Source organism: Pipistrellus hanaki, assembly GCF_964339955.1.
Source record: "Pipistrellus hanaki genome assembly, chromosome: 15".
Lineage (NCBI taxonomy): Eukaryota > Metazoa > Chordata > Mammalia > Chiroptera > Vespertilionidae > Pipistrellus > Pipistrellus hanaki.
This window is the reverse complement of record NC_140517.1, coordinates 43747694-43761434: the sequence shown is the minus strand read 5'-3', so window position 1 is coordinate 43761434 and position 13741 is coordinate 43747694.

Genomic DNA, 13741 nt, shown 5'->3' with positions numbered 1-13741 from the left:
AGGGTTTTCATGGACCATGTGGGTCAGGAGCGTGGACAGGACACAGAGGAAAAGGAATGTCCTTGCTCCAACATCCCTGGGTCTAAGCTGGGAAGACATGAAGGCTGGGTGACCCCAAGGCTGCGGCTGGAACCATGGGGAGGCTCACTGGGCAGGTGTCTGGCAGCTGGGCCAAGATGACTGTGATTTGGCCAGAACACTGAGACCTGGCCTCTTCCTGAGCCCTGGACACTTACCAAGTAGTAGTGGGGGTCTGAGTAGGAGTGTCTCAAGGGGTATCATCCAGAGGGCTGTTCCAAGGGAGAAAGATAAGCATGATGCGATCTTGTCACCCAGCCTGGGAAGTCATACAGCACCACTGCTGCCACATTTGCGGGGAAAGTGGGTCTTTAGGGCTGACCTTGAGTCAAACGGAGGGGAATCAAACTCCATCTTTTAATGAGGGAGTGGCAAGATCATCCTGTAGATGAGAATGTGGGGCAGTAAATACTGTGTACTTCTTTGGAAAACACAATAAGATTGAAGTTCTCCCTTTGCCCTGGCCTCACCCTGGGGCTCTCCCACAATGTGTCTATCATCTGTGTCTTCACTCAGGTTTGCTTGTGTATTTCACAGTGATTATTGGGCACCATGGATTCTGTCAGCTTTGATGTTTCAAATGTTACAAGTATATTTTAATTAATAGAGGGAGGAATCAAGTTTCCCATGTATTTCTCCTTTCAGATCCTGGGACTGGGAGTGGTCACCTCCTCAAGGAAAATATGAAATTCCAGGTCAGCAGACTGAGACCTTGAGTGACAGTTGGTGTCCACATGCCCATTAGGGTAAACTGTTGTGCTCTGCAAACTTCTCATAGGCTCTCCAACCTCCCCCCTACCCCTACGCCTCCACCACCACCTTCACCATGTCACAAATGTCACAAATCCATCCTGGGTACGATCTGAAAGAAAGCTTGCTTCAGTTTCTCCAACATTTCATCTCATTGGCAGAGCTCCCTCGGAATGAGACCAAAGCCCAGAACCATGCCAATCAGGGCCAAAAAAAAAACTAGGAAATAATTCAAGGAAGTCTCACCTGTCTGAACACATCGCTGCATACACAGCTGAGTGAGGAGATCCAGGTGCAATGGTGAATTGCAATTTGGACTAGTTACCACAGACACCCATGGGAACTTAGGTCTGTTGTAACTTACAGCTCTTAAGGTAAACCTAAGTTCCCATGGGCCTTTTTTTCTGAGGATTCGTCATGTTGAAAAGTAAAAAAGGCCAGCCAGGCCAGTGTGGCTCAGTGGTTGAGCATCGACCCAGGAACCATGACATCATGGTTTCAAGTCCCAGTCTGGGCATACGTCCAGGTTTCAGGCTGGATCCCCATTGCAGAGCATGCAGGATGCAGCCAATCAATGATTCTCATCATTGATGTTTCTCTCTCCCTCTCTCCCTCTCTTAAATTAGTAAAAACATAAATCGCTTTAAAAAAAAACGGCCAAATAAGTTATTAAAACCTTGGTTTATTTTAAATGCTCTTTGAAGTCTGAGCCAGTGCACCTCATGCCTAGATGATCTGGGACAGGTTCAGCCTCAGCTTAGAAACAGTAAACCTGGGAAGAACCAGAGGGATTGGAACCAAGAGTGAGTTCTTGGAATCCAGGGCTCTCCCATGACCTGCTGACTTCAGGCCATAGCTCAGCAATGTTTTACAGGCGAGGCATCCTTGGGTGACCCAGGGACAGTCAGCATCCTGAGGCAGCAGTGTCTCTCTCAGGTGCATGGTGTCCAATATGGCAGCCCCTGCACACCTGCTGCTTTTAAGTGAATCAAAATTAAACAAAATGAAAAAATCAGTGTTTTGGTTTCATGAATCACATTTCAAGTGTTTAATAGTGTCAACATAAGAAACATTCAAACATGTAGAAAATTTTATATAAAGTTTAAACTGATGACATATACTGGGGAGCAAGACCTCAAACACTCTGCAGAATAAGTCTTGCAGCCACTTGTATGCAGCTGAAATTAAGCAGTGAATATAAGAAAGATTACATGGAAGTGCGAGAAAGCAAGGGGGATGGAATGAAAGGATAATTAGGAAGAGTATGTGCTTTCTTAAGAGCGTTTGTACCTTCAAGTGGTATTACTTCTGGCATCTTAAATGTTGTGAAGAAGCATGGGACTTAGTTTAAAAGTCTATGAGGAGGATTCTCCAAAAGGTCAGGGGCCGCTAGGGGGACCTTACCGAAGGTAGCAGCCCCTGCCTTGACTTTTTCCGAACAAGTCCAAACCCCTGGGTGTTTTGCTGGAAACTCTGTTTAGTCTTTAAACATGACCTCCTAGATTCTAGGACCTAGAAGCATGTGCTTTCTCAAAGATACTTATCCTGCTGAGTGTACCTAGAGATTAATTTTAGTTCAAGCTATTGTTACAATGAAAGCCTAAGGAAGCAGGCTGTTTTGGTGCCTCCTGCCAAGCTGCCCCTTAGCCTTCTCTTTCACAGAAACCTATGTCGGAGTAATCCCTTCATCCATCACTCAGGGCCTGCTGGTCAGTCCCAGCAAAAGACATGTTAACCAGATGCACAAGAACAATGGACAAGTCTAAAGAAGTTACAGGCCTGGGGTGGGACTACCCACCATGATCTGCCCAGTTAGGAATTTGTGATTTATTACAGCACCACTTTTTTGTCCACAATAGCCTCAGTGTCTGGTGGCTATCACGGTGCAGATAAAGTTCATGCCCACCATTGTAGGAGGATCTAGTGGGCCGTCTAGGCTAGATGCCTTCAGAGGAAAATACAAAGCCTCTCCGTGATTGAGTCAGTAAAGTTGACACAATGAAGAAAGGTTCGGATTTCGCAACTTGGTGGTTCTTTTCCTGTAATGACACCCTCTGTGTGGGTTCACTTGTACCTCTTCCCATCACCAGGTGGGAATTATCTCCACCTACTCCATGTTCCTAGGGAGTCTCATTATGTCCTTTATAATTGTTTAATGTAATCAGCAAAAATATCACTGAATCATATACTTTAAAGTGGTGTAAACAGCCGGGACCGGTTTGGCTCAATGGATAGAGCGTCAGCTTGGGGACTAAAGGGTCCCGGGTTCGATTCCAGTCAAGAGCATGTACCTTGGTTGCGGGCATATCCCCAGTAGGGGGTGTACAAGAGGCAGCTGATCGATGACTCTCTCTCATCGATGTTTCTAACTCTCTATCTCTCTCCCTTCCTCTCTGTACAAAATCAATAAAATATATTTTAAAGTGGTGTAAACATTATGGTGCTTAAATTATATCTCAATAAAAAGTACTCAGTATAAATTTTGTAAATAAAACAAAATCACTTATATGTAATATATACTGAGTGACCAGATTATTCTGATCTCAGGATATATAATAATCTGGCCACTCAATATGTATATTAGAGGCCCGGTCAATGCATGCATTTGTGAATGGGTGGAGTCTGGCCAGCCTGGCCAGGGGGAGGGGACATGGGTGGTTGGCTGGCCTGCCTGCTGGTCAGACTCCTGGTTGAGGGGACAATTTGTATATTATCCTTTTATTATATAGAATATACACTGAGTGGCCAGATTATTATGCATTCATATATTGTAATAATCTGGCCACTCAGTGTATATCAGTACCATACCTGCAGAAGTCCTTTTGGAAAGAAAAAATAAATAAAGGTAAGAAATAAACACATATTTATTTATTTATTTATTTATTAATCCTCACCTGAGGATATTTTTCCATTGATTTTTAGAGAGAGTGGAAAAGAGAGGGAAAGACAGAGAGAAATATCAATGTGAAAGAAACACACTAATTAGTTGCCTCCTGTCCAGGGCATAGGCCAGGGAGGAATCTGCAACTGAGGTATGTGCTCTTGACTGGAATCCAACTCAAAACCCTTTGCTCCACAGGCTGACACTCTATCCACTGAACTAAACCGAACTAAACTAGGGTGAAATAAAAACATATTTAAATAATCTGTCAGAAACTAGGAAGGAACTTTGATATTAACTCCACTGTACCCTGTTGTAGTTTCATTGGCTTCTCCCAGAAGACACAATAATTATGGATTGGAGACAAAGGACAGTGTTCTATTACAGCAACAGAGAATAATCAGAGTATCCAAATTTGCACCTGTCCTCCAAGTCCCAATTCCCACAGGATGAGGGAAGAGGTCCAGGGGATGCCAGCACACACAGTGGGTTGCATTACAGGAGATGAACCCTGTAATGTTAGGAAATGTGAATGTTTCACATTCGGTAGCAAGCCTGCCTGGTCTTGTCCTGGAGGAAGGTCTTATCACTGTTACACAGGACGCTAGACAAGTCTACCCTGTGCTTTGGAGGGACACACTCTCTACCTGCCATAGTTGTTCACCATACAACAAGCATGTCAAACTCACACAATGAATATTTTTATGACCTCAGTTGCAGGTTCCTCCCTGGCCTATGCCCTGGACAGGAGGCAACTAATTAGTGTGTTTCTTTCACATTGATATTTCTCTCTGTCTTTCCCTCTCTTTTCCACTCTCTCTAAAAATCAATGGAAAAATATCAATGGAAAAATATTTTTATGAACCTCAGTTGCAGGTTCCTCCCTGGCCTATGCCCTGGACAGGAGGCAACTAATTAGTGTGTTTCTTTCACATTGATATTTCTCTCCGTCTTTCCCTCTCTTTTCCACTCTCTCTAAAAATCAATGGAAAAATATCCTCAGGTGAGGATTAATAAATAAATAAATAAATAAATAAATATGTGTTTATTTCTTACCTTTATTTATTTTTTCTTTCCAAAAGGACTTCTGCAGGTATGGTACTGATATACACTGAGTGGCCAGATTATTACAATATATGAATGCATAAATGGTAGGTAAGGAATGTTTTAATAAAAATTTCATAACTTAATTTTTACACTATCCTGTGTGTGTGTGTATATATATATATATATATATATATATATATATATATGCCTAAGCAATCATTACGACCAAACAACCACAATGACCAAAATGACTGGTTGCTATGACATGCACTGACCACCAGGGATTGACCACCAGGGGGCAGATGTTCAATGCAGGAGCTTCCCCTGGTCTGCAAGCCCCAATCACCCAATGGGGCCTGCCAGTCAACCTGCTGGTCCTTCCCCCAGGCCAGCAGGCCCCCATACCCATGCCCCCATACCCATGACCCCATACCCAGGGAGGCCAAGGGCCAGTTCCCTCCTCAGGGCTGGTGGCCAACCTCCCAGATCCCTCCCCCAGTCCCTCCCCTATTATCATGTTGCATTCATTTCCCTTACACAACTTACTAGCAGGTGCAACATTTCTCTCCACTAACAACAGCAGCGAATATTGTAGCAGGTGATTTGTGCAATTATTCAGTGTCTAGTAAGTTAATGTTCAAAAATAATATTAATTTTTATTAAAATGTTCTATTATTTTATGTTAACGATAACTCATTTGTTTTAGCCCTTTGTATTCAACATGTCTTTATCGAAATCAAGTGTAAAAATAAATGAAAAATTGCTAATGAACATCAAAATTTACATAAAAGTGAGAATTGGGATGTAGAGAAAGGAAGATGGTTGCCAACAGGAAGGCAAACAGCAAGACAGTGTGTGAATGAGAGAACCAAAGGAAAGTGTGTGGAAGTACAGGGAGTGTATATTTGTGTGTGAGGGACAGCTATACTCCAAGGGACTGTTGGAGAATGCTAGATCTGGTTTCCCTGAACAGGCAGCCTCCACTGCTGCTGAAATCTCTCCCAGAGCTACCAGCTCTGCCATGGAGACTTAGGGGAGAATGGCTGTTATGGGAAGCCTATACATCCCAGGGCTCTACAATCACAACACCCAGTGACCACGTGCGAATTCAGGAACACCAGAACTCAAGCAGTGCAAATACATGGACTCAGATGAGCTCTGCACCTTCTCACGGAAAGGTCAGATTTCACCTAGGTAAAGGAGTAAGAGCTATATAACCAGACATCCAGAGAAGAGAGATCATGGGGAAACAAAGAAACAGCCCACATATAAAAAGAAAGCAATCATCATCAGAAAAGGAACTAAATGAAATGGAAGCAAGCAATATGTCAGAGAAAGAATTCAGAGAAATGACCATAAGGTCACTGAAAACAATGGAACACAAATTCAACAATATGTGTAAGAACCGAGAGGAAATGAAGAACCAATAAGAAATGAAAAATGACATCACTGCTATAAAGAACTCAATAGAAAGCATCAACAGTAGACTAGAAGAAGCAGAGGACCACATCATTGAGCTAGAAGACAAGGTAGGAAAAAATACCCAAGCAGAGCAGCATCTAGAAGAAAGAAAAGAAAAAAGAAAAAGAAAAAACTTAAAAAACGGGAGAAGAGCCTAAGGGAACTTTGGGACAAATTGAAACAAAACAATATCTGCATAATAGGGATGCCAGAAGGAGATGAAACTGAGCAAGGAATAGAAAACCTGTTTGAAGAAATAATGACAGAAAACTTCCCTGATATAGGCAAGAAAAAACTCACAAAAGTTCAAAAAGCTCACAGAGTTCTAAGCAAAATGAACCCCAAAAGACTGATGCCAAGGCATATTATAATTAAATTGGCAAACACCAATGACAAAGGAAGAATATTAAAAGCGGTCAGAGAGAGACAGAAAGCTATCTACAAAGGATCCCCCCTCAGACTAGTGACTGATTTCTCAACAGAAACACATCAGGCCAGAGGGAATGAAATTAAATATACAAAGTCATGCAAAGGAAGGATCTGAATCTAATAATACTGTACCCAGCAAGGCTATCAATCAAAACTGAGGATGAAATCAGGATCTTCACAGACAAAAAATGACTAAGGGAGTTTATTACCACCAAACCCACAATTCAAGAAATGCTAAGTGTCTGCTATAAAAAGAAAAAATAGTAAGCAAAGAAGAAACACAGGCGTAAAGAATAAAAATAGAGACAAACAATTACCTACCCTGTTTCCCAGAAAATAAGACAGTATCTTTATATTAATTTTTGCTCCCAAAGATGCGCTAGGTCTTATTTTCAGGGGATGTCTCATTTTTCCATGAAGAAGAATACGGTACACATTTATTGTTAAATAAAAATAAAGGAAATTTATTACCTGTATAGGGTATGGTAGTACGGTAGTTGTCAACACAAACCAGAAATACTGTGAATCCTACAATATCAAGAATTTACTCATTTATTCAATGGCAATCATGTCATTATCTTCTGGAACATCATCATAACAATCCAATTCCTGAATTTCCTGGTGAATTTCTTGTGACTCCATTTCTTTCAGAATCAGTGGACCAAATCTTTCATGTTTAGCAATAGCACTGTCTTTAAATGAGTACTTCTTGTCAAGGTAGCCTGCTCGCAGTGCATTTGCAATGCAAATGTCAGTGATTTTCTCTCATGAATTCTTCACCCAAGTCACAACTTCTTGCAGTTTAGGTTTCACAAAGTTTCTGAGATAGAGCCTGGGGGGCCTTATTTTCAGGGTGGATACCTTATATTTCACTCAGAAGGAAACCTGTAAGTAGGTCTTATTTTTGGAGGATATTTTATTTTCGGGGAAACACAGTATCATAATAACTTTAAATGTAAATGTATTAAATGCCCCATTCAAAAGACATAGGTTAGCTGAGTGGATAGGAAAATATAACCCATATACCTGCTGTCTACAGGAAACCCACCTCAGAAAAAAAGGACTCATGGGAGAAACCAAGATGGCAGCATAGGCAAACACCTAAACTGATGCCTCGCATAACAATTTCAAAACTACAACTAAAAGACAAAACATCTATCACTAGAATCACGGGAAAGTTGGCTGAGTGGAAGTTCTACAACTAGAAGGAAAGAGAAAAGAGCATTGAGATGTGCACAAGTGCTGAAAAGCTGAGGTACAGAGATGCGTGAATTGAGCTGGCGGCAGGTGAATGGGTATGCTGCTTTTCTCAATCCACAGGGAGACAAGCTCTTGATTACTCTGAACTCCAGTTTCTGGGGAGATGCTGGTGACCCAAACTCCTATGGGGAGAAGCTGGACTATCTGCCATTGGGTTGGAAAGTGAGGGTGACTTTCTTGGAGAGGTGCACCCAGCAATTATTGTTTACTGCGCTGGGGCAGGGGACTAGGGGACTTGGAAACATGGAAACACAGAGACGGCTGACTGGTAGCCATTGCTGTTTGCCACACCCTAGCCTAGTGACTTCCTGAGACCCTACCTCACACAATCTACAAACCCACCCAAGCTCCACACAGCAGCTGTTGCATATAAATGGCCTGCCCTGTAGCAGCATAACCTAACAAATTACAGCTCTGGTCAGATAGCTCCAAAACCTCCAAACCCCAAGCAAAGAGGAGAAAATTGTAGTTCTCGCTGTAGCTCCTGCTGGTGGCCTCAGACAGTAGCTGATCTGCGGAGATCCAGAAGCTAGTATATCTAGTGGTTAGCATGAGACGACACCAGATTTCAACTACTCACATCCATAAGTGATACATTCAATAGGCAAACTCAGTGAGCACCAAAGCCCCACAGCAGTTCTTCCATTATAGACACAGCAAGTCCTCACAGCCAATTGGCCTGGAGGTCAATTCCTCCAACTGATACCAACAACAATCAAGACTTAACTACAACAAGGCTGTACACACAGTCCACAAAGGGGTATACCAAGAGTGTCCACCTCAAGTAACTGGGAGGCTGACCCACTGGGCCATATAGGACACCAAACACACAAAGCCACAATACAAACTCAGAGAAGCAGCAAAAATGCAGAGACAGCCAGGACCAGTTTGGCTCAGTGGATAGAGCGTCAGCCTGCGGACTGAAAGGTCCCGGGTTCGATTCCGGTCAAGGGCATGTACCTTGGTTGCGGGCACATCCCCAATAGGGGGTGTGCAAGAGGCAGCTGATCGATGATTCTCTCTCATCGATGTTTCTAACTCTCTATCCCTCTCTCTTCCTCTCTGTGAAAAATCAATAAAATATATTTTTTTTAAATGCAGAGACAAAGAAACAAAACACACAAAAAAAAAAAATGGAGAAAAATGAATGACTGGATATAGAGTTCAAAACCACAGTTACAAGGTTTTTCAAGAATTTCCTAGAAAAGGCCAATAAATTTAACAAGAATCTCGAGAATATGAAAAAGGACCAACCAGAAATTAAACATTCACTGACTGAAATAAAAAATATTTTACAGAGACCCAACAACAAATGAGAGGAACACAAGAATCAAGTCAAAGATTTAATATACAAAGAAACAAACAAAACAAAACAAAACAAAACAAAACAAAAAACATTCAACTAGGAAAGCAAAAAGAAAAAAGAATCCAAAAATCTGAAGATAGTGTAAGGAGCCTCTGGGACAACTTCAAGCATACCAACATCAGAATTATGGGAGTGTAAGAAGAAGAAAGAGATCAAGATACTGAAAACCTATTTGAGGAAATAATTACTGAAAACTTCCCCCACCTGGTGAAAGAAATAGACTTACAAGGACAGGAAGTGCACAGAACCCCAAACAAAAGGAATCCAAAGAGGACCACACCAAGACACACCATAATTAAAATGCCAAGGGCAAAAGACAAAGAGAGAATATTAAAAGCAGCAAGAGAAAAACAGTTAATTACATACAAGGGATCACCCATACAATTGTCAACTAATTTCTCAACAGAAACTATGCAGGCCAGACAGGAATGGCAAGCAATATTCAAAGTGATGAATAGCAAGAACCCAGCAAAGTTATCATTCAGAATTGAAGGTCAGATAAAGAGCTTCACAGACAAGAAAAAGCTAAAGGAGTTCATCACCACCAAACCAGTATTATATGAAATGCTGAAAAGTATTCTTTAAGAAGAGGAAGAAGAATAAAAAAGTAAAGATAAAAATTATGAACAACAAATACATATATGTCAACAAGTGAATATAAAAATCAAGTGAATTAAAAATCTGAGGAACAAAATAAACTAGTGAATATAATAGAATCAGGCACATAGAATGGGATGGGATTGATAATTATCAGGGGGGAAAGGGTGTGGGGGTACAGGAAGAAACTGAACAAAAATCATACACCAATGGATGAGGACAGTGGGGAGGAGATAAGGGCAGAGGGTGGGGTGGGAACCAGGTGGAGGGGAACTATGGGGGGGAAAGGAGAAACCATTGTAATAATCTGAACAATAAAGATTTATTAAATTAAAAACAAAGGACTCACACAGACTGATGGTGAAGGGATGAAAAAAGGTTTTCAGGCAAATGGAAATGAAAAAAAAAAAAAAGCTAAGGTAGCAATAGCTATATCTAACAAATTGGATCTCAAAGTGGAGGACATAACAAGAGATAAGGAAGGTCACTTGATAATATTAAAGGGATTGATATAAGAAGAGGATATAACTCTGGTAAACATATATGCACCCAATGCAGGAGCACCCAAATACATTTAAAAAAAAAACTTCTGGAAGATATCAGGGGAGAGATTGACAGCAGTACAGTCATAGCAATAGACTTCAATACCCCATTAACAGTTCTGGATAAATCCTCTAGACAAAACAATCAGCAAAGAAACAGCAATCCTAAATGACTCACTAGATCAGATGGACATAATCAACATCTTCAGAAAATGCCACCCCAAAGCTACAGAATATACATTCTTCACAAGCACACATGGTACACAAGCAAAGTCTCTCCAAATTTAAGAAGACTAAATTCATATCAAGCATCATCTCAGGTCACAATGACATAAAATTAGAAATCAACTACAATAAAAACAATTAAAAATTCAAACAGTTGAGGGCAGAATAGCATACTATTAAATAATGACTGGGTTACCAGAGAGATCAAAAAATAAATCAAAAACATCATGGCAACAAATGACATTAAAAACACAATAATCCAAAATCTATGGGACACAGTGAAAGCAGTCTTGAGAGGGAAGTTCATTGCTCTACAAGCCTACTGCAAAAAAAAATTAATTAATTAATTAATGGTAATAAATTACTTAACCCTACAACTCAAAGGGTTAGAAAGAGAGCAACAAAAAAAAAAAAAGTCCAGCATAAGCAGAAGGAAGGAAATAATAAAGATCAGAATAGAGATAAATGAAATAGGGGGGGGAGGGGGGAACAATACAAAAGATCAACAAAAGCAAGAGCTGGTCCTTTGAAAGGATAAACAAGATTGATGAACCTTTAGCCAGGCTCCGCAAGAAGCAGAGAGAGGATCCAAGTAAACAAAGTCAGAAATAAAAGAGGTGAAATAACAACTGATCCCATAGAAATGCAAATGATTATGAAAAAATACTATGAATACTCTGAACAACTCTATTCCAACAGAAAGGACATCCTGACCAAATGGATATATTCTTAGAAAAATACAAGCTCACTCCGAAACCGGTTTGGCTCCACGGTAGAGCATCGGTCTGCGGACTGAAAGGTCCCAGGTTCGATTCCGGTCAAGGGCATGTACATTGGTTGCGGGCACATTCCCAGTAGGGGGTGTGCAAGAGGCAGCTGGTCGATGTTTCTCTCTCATCGACGTTTCTAGCTCTCTATCCCTCTCCCTTCCTCTCTGTAAGAAAAATCAATAAAAAATATATTTAAAAAAAAAAAAAAGAAAGAAAGAAAAATACAAGCTCACAAAACTCAACCAAGAAGAATCAAGAAACTTGAATAGGCTGATAACTAATGAAAAAAATTGAAACAGTGATCAAAAATTTTCCAGCAAACAAAACCCCTGGTCCAGATGACTTTACAAAGGAGTTCTAAAAGCATTCAAAGAAGAACTAAAATCTATCCTTCTCAGATTATTTCAAAAAATGTAAGAGGAAGGCACACTTCCAAGCCCCTTCTATGAAGCCAGCATTATCTTAATCCCAAAGCCAGATAAAGACACCACACACAAAAAAAAGAGAACTACAGACCAAAATCCTTGATGAGCATAGATGCTAAAATCCTCAACAGAATTCTAGCAAATCAGATTCAGCAATACAATAGAAAGATAATACACCATGACCAAGTGGGATTTATTCCAGGGATGCAAGTCAATAAATGTGATACATCACATAAACAAAATGAGAGGCAAAAATCACATAGTCACATCAATTGGTGCAGAAAAAGCATTTGACAAAATCCAACAGCCTTTCTTGATAAAGACTCTCAGCAAAGTGGAAATAGAGGGATCCTATTTATATAGGATAGATACTACCTCAACATAATAAAAGCCCTATATAGCAAACCGACAGCCAACATCATACTAGTAGGCAAAAACTAAACCCATTTTCTCCTAAGAACAGGAACAAGACAAGGATGCCCACTTTCACTACTCCTGTTTGACACAGTAATAGAAGTACTAGCCATAGCAATCAGAAAAAAAAAGAAATAAAAGGCATCCAAATTGGAAAAGAAGAAGTAAACTGTCCTTATTTGCAGATGACATGATACTATTGTACATAGAAAACTCCAAAGACTCCATCAAAAAACTACTAGACCTAATAAATGAATTTGACAATGTAACAGGATACAAAATTAACACCCAGAAATCTATGGCCTTTTTATACATCAATAATGAACTCACAGAAAGAGAAATGAAAAAAAATCCTATTTACCATTGCATCAAAATAATTAAGATACCTAGGAATAAACTTAGCCAAGGATGTAAAAGACCAGTACTCAGAAAACTACATGACATTGAAAAAAGAGATAGAGGAAGACATAAATAAATGGAAAAGCATACCATGTTCATGGACTGGTAGAATCAATATCATTAAAATGTCCATACTACCTAAGGCAATCTATAGGTTCAATGCAATACCTATTAAAATACCAATGGCATATTTCAAAGATCTAGAACAAGACCTTCAAAAATTCATCTGGAATAAAAAAATAAATAAATAAGTAAATAAAAATTAAAAAAAAAAAAACCTGAATAGCTACAGCTGCTCTGAGAAAGAAGAACAAAGTTGGAAGGAATCACAATACCAGACATCAAACTATATTACCAAGTACAGTTCTCAAAACTGCCTGGTACTGGCACAAGAACAGACATATAGACCAAGGGAACAGAATAGAAGACCCAGAAATTGACCCAAATCATAATACTCAATTAATATTTGACAAAGGAGGTAAGAGCATACAATGGAGTTAAAACAGCCTCTTTAATAAATGGTGCTAGGAAATTTGGTCAGATACATGCAAAAAAATGAAACTAGATCACAAACTTACACCACACACAAAAACAATCTCAAAATGGCTACAGGGCTTAAACATAAGATAGGAAACTATGAAAATTCTATAATACTCCATAGGCAGCAAAATTGCAGACATATGTCATAGCAATATCTTTACAGACACAGATCCTAGGGCAAGAGAGATTAAGGAAAAAATAAACAAATAGGATTACATCAAAATAAAAAGCTTCTGCACAGCAAAAGAAACCATCAACAAAACAACAAGAAAGCCCACTGCACAGAAGAACATATTTGCCAATGTTATCTCAGATAAGGGTTTAATCTCCAACATTTACAGGGAACTCATACAACTAATAAAAGGAAGATAAATGATCCAATTAAAAAAAAATGGGCAAAGAACCTAAATAGACATTTTTTGAAAGAGGACATTCAAAAAGCCAAGAGACACATGAAAACATGCTCTAAGTCACTAATCATCTGAGACATGCAAATCAAAACATCAATGAGGTATCACTTCACACCTGTTAGAATGGCAATCATCAAGTCAATACAT